Source organism: Ictidomys tridecemlineatus, chromosome 11, assembly GCF_052094955.1.
Source record: "Ictidomys tridecemlineatus isolate mIctTri1 chromosome 11, mIctTri1.hap1, whole genome shotgun sequence".
NCBI lineage: Eukaryota > Metazoa > Chordata > Mammalia > Rodentia > Sciuridae > Ictidomys > Ictidomys tridecemlineatus.
In genome coordinates, this window is record NC_135487.1 from 96746176 (window position 1) to 96753777 (window position 7602).

Genomic DNA, 7602 nt, shown 5'->3' on the forward strand with positions numbered 1-7602 from the left:
ACTTTATTTTTAGCAGCACATGGGTTTTCTAAAATAGACTGTATCTTATGTCACAAAGCAACTATTAGTAAATACAACAAACAAAAAACAGATAATACGTGCATTCTATCAGATTAAAATGAAATGAAATTAGAAATCAATGATAAATTTTGAAAAATACAAACTATGGTAACAAATGGAGACTAAATAATACACTATTTGAATGATGAATGTATAGTAGAAGAAATCAAGGATGAAATAAAAATATTCTTACAGTTAAATGAGAACACTGATACAACATAAATCTTTATTATACTCAGTGGATTTTATTCTATTTCTATTCTTATTTTGTTGCTCATAACATACTACATTTGCCCATTGGGAATTCATTTACCTTGATTCCCATGTCATTTGTCTAATACATTTTATATTTCAGGATATTTTCTTACTTTCTTTCTTTACCAGAAGATATTCTGAATTAATCTTGTATTTCCATTGCTCTTGCCCTTGTATAAGTCATTTTTCTGAGGATATCTGATTATTTTTATTGGAGTTACTTAGTTTAGATATTAAAATGCAGGCACTAAATGTGCTTAAGTCTCTGAAGTGACTTTGTGTATTTCTCAATGGAATATTACTAGAAAATATATGTATTATAGTTTGATATCTATATTTTTGTGTCTTTTTGTTTACTACTCTTAATGACTAGCATATTTAGCACAAAATTTATAATTAATAGTATAAAAGGAATTTCTCAAATATATAAAATTTTGTCAAATAAACATACTCTCTGTAATGTTCATAGTGAGAACAGTGAACTTTCTGCTCAATGGAGCAGAGAGCTTTGTTTATTATCAGAAACAGTGAAGGGAGTTGAAAGCAAAAAAAAAATCCTTTTATCCATTTTAGCCTGACTTGCAGAAGGCTTTATCAGTAAAGTTATGGTGAAAAAAGAAACAAAGCAAATGAGGATATCTCCTTTACTGGAGTTCTAATACAAATTTACTTTCTGTTCATTATTTTTGAGTTTACATAGATGAGATCCAAGTACAGGTATTTCTACTACAATACCATAAGTTCTTTACACACTGCAAAATAGTAGGCTAAAAGTGGCAGGACTGACACATAAAAAAAATAGATTAGGGTAGAGCCCTCAAAATTTATGGAACTTTGTAAGTATTAACAAAAACTTCTAGCAGTAATTAACTGTCAATATGTTGAGTGACTGCTACTATGTGTACATCTCAATGAAAATGTTTAACCAGAGTTGATATTTTGTACATGTGTATTTTTTATAGTCTTAGATATTTCTAATGACACAGTCTATACATATCACTTGTTGAATCTGTAGAGTCTTTGAATAAGTGGTGGTTTCCTGAAGTATTTTAGCCTTTGGATACATGGGTCTTATAGAGGCTCTTTTCAGTAGTAGTTTTGTGTATAGTTGTATAATCTGTTAAATTTCTTTCCTCTTATTCCTCTGCTTCCTTCCATCCCTTCACCCATTTCGTTAGTCCCCAACTTGGGACTAGGTATTAAGAAATCTTTTTAAGAATCACACAATTCCTGCTCTTTACAGATAGGAAATAATTTGAAAGACAATATATAATCAATTGTTAGACTGCTGTGTGCAGTTGTAAACACCAGGCTTGCTTATGCTGTGTCCTAGTATTGCCCACATTTTCAAAATGCACTGCCAATTGAAGATGTTGTTGATTCTCCTCTGTCATATCAACTTGTGAACTGATCTTTTCACTTGCTGAATTTTCCACTTTACTTAAAGGAGAGGGTTTTTGAATTCTATGTTTACTTTATCAGTGTTATGGTTTAGATGTCTGGGGTCCCCAAAAAGCTCATTGTGAGAGAATGCAAGAAAGATTAAAGATAAAATGATTGGGTGACAAGAGGTTTAACCTAATCAGTAAACTAATTCCCTGATGGGAATGAACTTGGGTGGTCACTGTGGGAAGGGAGGGTATGGATGGAGGAGGTGGGCCCTGGGGGTATGTCTTTGATGTTTATATTTTGTCCTAGTGAAGGAAGCTCCAGTAGGCATATCTCTCTCTCCCTCTCTCTCTCTCTCTCTCCCTCTCTCCCTCTCTCTCTGACGTGATGTCTTGAGCCATTTCCCTCCACCACACTTGCCTACCATGATGCTCAGGCTCACCTGTAGCATGAAAGAATGGAGTCAAGCTTTTATGGACTGAAACCTCTGAAATTCTAAGCCCCCAAATAAACTTTTCATGCTCTAATTGTTCTTGTCAGGTTTTTGGTCAGAGTAGAAAAAAGATGACATAAAATAAAAGAGTTCATGAGTACCACAAAATCTTTCCTCAAAGAAATAAGAAACTTTCTACAATTTGCATGTTATGTTTGTTTCTGTTCAAATTTGCCTCTTTTGGTGGAGATGTACTTCAGGGTGGCTAGGGAACTCTTTACTACTTCTTGGATATTGTATTACTTATCAGAAAGTTAAGAAAAATATATTTTTCATATATATTTAGTTGCTGAGAAATAAAAAAGTTTAAAGTAATTTAGGAAAATTTAGAAAACTATTTATGCTTATATAAATTAGATAATCAAGTAAATGTTTCTATATAGAATACAAACATTCCCATTTAGATTAAAAAATAAATACTGACCATGGTGGTGTACTCCTGTAATGTCAGCAATTTCGTAGGTTCAATCAGGAGAACTGCAAGTTCAAGGACAGCCTCAGCATGTAGCAAGACCCTGTATCAAAAAAAGGAAAAAAATAAAACAATGATGGCAATGTTTTCTAGTGATAAAGTGCCTCTGGGTTCATTTTCTGGTACCCAAACGAACAAATAAACAACCCTTGCACAGTTAAATATTATATAATGTTTGGTTTGACATAAAGAATGTAAAAACTATCTTGGGAATGTTTTTCCCCCATGTTGAATGAGAAAAAAAAGTTACTAATGTTCTTGAGACTTTTATTTATTTATTTATTTATTTTAGTTGTTGATAGACCTTTATTTTATTTCATTTTACTTATTTTTTTTAATTGTTGATCGTTCAAAACATTACATAGTTCTTAATATATCATATTTCACAATTTGATTCAAGTGGGTTATGAACTCCCAATTTTACCCCGTATACACATAGCTGTATCACATCAGTTACCCTTCCATTGATTTACATATTGCCATTCTAGTGACTGATGTATTCTGCTGTCTATCCTATTCTCTACTATCCCCCCTCCCCTCCCCTCCCCTCCCCTCCCCTTTTCTCTCTCTACCCCCTCTACTGTAAATCGTTTCTTCCACTTGTATTATCTTGTTTTACCCCTCCTTTCCTCTTATATGTAACTTTGTATAACCCTGAGGATCAGCTTCCATTTCCATGGGATTTCCCTTCTCATTCCCTTTCCCTCCCACCTCTCATCTCTGTTTAATGTTAATCTTCTTCTCAAGATCTTCGTCCCTACCTTGTCCTTGGTTACTCCCCTTATATCAAAGGAGTCATTTGGCATTTGTTTTTTAAAGATTGACTAGCTTCACTTAGCATAATCTGCTCTAATGCCATCCATTTCCCTCCAAATTCTATGATTTTGTCATTTTTTTAATGCAGAGTAATACTCCATTGTGTATAAATGCCACATTTTCTTTTTATTCATTCATCTATTAAAGGGCATCTAGGTTGGTTCCACAATCTTGCTATTGTGAATTGTGCTGCTATGAACATCGATGTAGCAGTGTCCCTGTAGCATGCTCTTATTAGATCTTTAGGGAATAGACCAAGAAGGGGAATAGCTGGGTCAAATGGTGGTTCCATTCCCAGCTTTCCAAGAAATCTCCATACTGCTTTCCAAATTGGCTGCACCAATTTGCAGTCCCACCAACAATGAACAAGTGTACCCTTTTCCCCGCATCCTCTCCAGCACTTGTTGTTGTTGGACTTCATGATGGCTGCCAATCTTACTGGAGTGAGATGGTATCTTAGGGTGGTTTTGATTTGCATTTCTCTGACTGCTAGAGATGGTGAGCATTTTTTCATGTACTTATTGATTGATTGTATGTCCTCCTCTGAGAAGTGTCTGTTCAGGTCCATGGCCCATTTATTGATTGGGTTATTTGTTATCTTATTGTCTAATTTTTTGAGTTCTTTGTATACTCTGGATATTAGGGCTCTATCTGAAGTGTGTGGAGTAAAGATTTGTTCCCAGGATGTAGGCTCCCTGTTTATCTCTCTTATTGTTTCTTTTGCTGAGAAAAAACTTTTCAGTTTGAGTAAGTCCCATTTGTTGATTCTAGTTGTTAACTCTTGCGCTATGGGTGTCAAAGTACAGCATCCCTTTATGTTTAAAACTCTAGAAAAATTAGGGATAACAGGATCATACCTCAACATTGTAAAAGCAATCTACGATAAGCCACAGGCAAGCATCATTCTGAATGGAGGAAAAATTGAAGGCATTCCCTCTAAGATCTGGTACAAGACAGGGATGCCCTCTCTCACCACTTCTGTTCAAAATAGTCCTCTAAACACTGGCCAGAGCAATTAGACAGATGAAAGAAATTAAAGGCATAAAAATAGGAAAAGAAGAATTTAAATTATCACTATTTGCAGATGACATGATTCTATACCTAGCAGACCCAAAAGGGTCTACAAAGAAACTATAAGAGCTAATGAATGAATTCAGCAAAGTGGCAGGATATAAGCTCAACATGCATAAATCAAATGCATTCCTGTATATCAGCAACAAATCCTCTGAAACGGAAATGAGGACAACTACTCCATTCACAATATCCCCCCCAAAAATAAAATACTTGGGAATCAACCTAACAAAAGAGGTGAAAGACTTATATAATGAAAACTAGAGAACCCTGAAGAGAGATATTGAAGAAGACCTTAGAAGATGGAAAAATATACCCTGTTCATGGATAGGTAGAACTAACATCATCAAAATGGCAATATTACCAAAAGTCCTCTATAAGTTCAATGCAATGCCAATCAAAATCCCAAGGGCATTACTTGTAGACTTAGATAAAACAACCATGAAATTCATATGAAATAATAAAAGACCCAGAATAGCAAAAGCAATCTTAAGCAGGAAGTGTGAATCAGGCGGTATAGCGATACCAGACTTCAAACTATACTACAGAGCAATAGTAACAAAAACAGCATGGTACTGGTACCAAAACAGGCGGGTGGACCAATGGTACAGAATAGAGGACACAGTAACCAATCCACAAAACTACAACTATCTTATATTTGATAAAGGGGCTAAAATCATGCAATGGAGGAAGGATAGCATCTTCAACAAATGGTGCTGGGAAAACTGGAAATCCATTTGCATCAAAATGAATCTGAATCCCTTTCTCTCGCCATGCACAAAAGTTAACTCAAAATGGATCAAGGAGCTTGATATTAAATCAGAGACACGGCATCTGATAGAAGAAAAAGTTTTCTATGATCTACATACTTTGGGGTCGGGCTCCAAATTCCTCAATAGGACACCTATAGCGCAAGAGTTCTTGAGACTTTTCAAAGAATTTTTGTATTAGACAATTCTATCATCTTTTCTAAGAAAGAGAGATAGCCTTTTATACACCCTCATTATTCAGATAGAAAAGTGGAGAGTGAAAATGATGTAATGATCACATGTAAGATAACAGAATATAAGCCTCTAAGGTAAATGTTTTATTGGTATATTAGAATGCTTTTGTTTAATGGAGAAAAAAATCATAGTAATTGACTGGGGTTTGTAATTTAGTCACTTGCTCTGGGAATTAACTCTAAATGGAAGTCCAAAATTGATTCCTATAATTAGAGAATTCAAAATACAATTAGAGCCACATTTTTTGCTTGGGTTTTTCTACTTTGGAATATTATTTTTCTTTCAGAATCTTTAACTTAATTCATGTTTTTTTTCTATATATATCTGCAGTTTTCTGGAAATAATATGGTGATAATTCATTTCTAGAAATTAAGCTTTGTAAATTAATTAGATGACTTAGATTGTATCTTTTAGCTACACAGTGTTTACTTGGAGTGGTTTTTTTTTTCCTTTTTAAAGTTTGGTAGTTTGCTAAAAACAAAACAAAATACTTTTTTAAAATATTGCTAAGATGAAGCCTTGAATTTTGCCTGGTATTTAATTTCTAAATTCTGCTTTTTGTCATCATGAAACTATTTCAAGGGAGTAGGAGTACAGTAGGGTGGTGAATGTCCATTCTGATTTCTACCTACCTCCAAAATAAGCATCCACATGTTCCAAACTGATTCAAAGGAGCACATGTGGGGTTGTATCTGCTTTTTTCTTCTCTTGCTCACCATTGACCCTTTGTCTCTTTACTGATGCTGATTGCTTTGACTAGTTGCTTTTTCAACGGTTCTGCTGGTGTTGTTATGGAAAAAAAAAGGAAAATTCAAGATATTAAAGACTAAGAGAAAGGTTGCACTTGCAATGCATGTCTTTTGCTCCTCCAATTTTAATGTGCCAACAGAAGTCAACAGAGCATCTGTCTCATGAGGAAAGTAGAATTCTCCAGCTATTTTGCCTTTTGTTACTTGGTGGGAAGCACCAAGATAAACCAGATCAGGGAAACATCCATTGTTTTTTTAATCTTTTCAGAATGCTATTGATCTTTGTTGAGTTAAGAAATACAGTGTATTATTCCTTCATAGCCCTCCTCAATAGAACCTGTTGGTAATATCCAATTATTTGATTAGAATTTAGGAAAGTAATTACTAATAGATTTCAGTGATAAATAGTATAGCCAGGAGAATATTTGAAATGACACTTCAGTTGATGGTGGGATAATGTTGATACCTTTGTGGTGTGGAGATGGAGGAAGAGAAAGTGTTAGGAGTGATGAATAAATATTTACAAGAATTGCCTTCCTTTGCAACTGGACAATTACATGCTTTTGTTATTTATCTTACTTCATATAAAGGAGGCTTTCATATATGTGAACACTTTACAACATGTTTTTATGAGACATTTGTACACTTAGTTGGTGCATGACACTTTTTAGGATTTAGAGGCTATGTTGAGGAACAAGGCAAAATCCTTGAAATAGCCCTCAGTTCTTAGTTTAATAAAACATACTTGTGGCTTAGGGATAACTTCTTTTCTCTAAAAGTGTTTCTTAAAACCAGATGTGAGTAGAAAGAAGGTATTCAGAACAATAAATAAAATGGCTGTCCTTTGTGTAATCAGCAGGATTCATCAATACATGAAACAATGATTTATCATTGCATTTGGTCCTAACACATATCAATGTAGATCAACAGAGGCACAGTAAGAAAGATAGCTAGTATAAAATACCAAGGCAAAGGGGTTAATTGGCCTTACTGGATTCAGTTTGCCACTCTGGGGGCACTTTGTTTGGTTTGTGTAAAAAGAGTTGCAAAGTAATTTTCCACTAAGCAGGCCACTTTGTTATTTAGACAGTTGAAACACCTGGAGGGGATGGATCAGTTTTCTGCCCACTTCACACTTTCTTATCTAGCTGTTTCTACACACCTCCCTAATTGTAATCTCTCCTCAGTCCTTATAATTTTTTTTTAAATTTAAGTTTCCTCTTATTCTTATTCATGGAATCATGTGTCTGGATATTATATCTGGTTCTATTAAACTGTACTTGATTTGTTCTC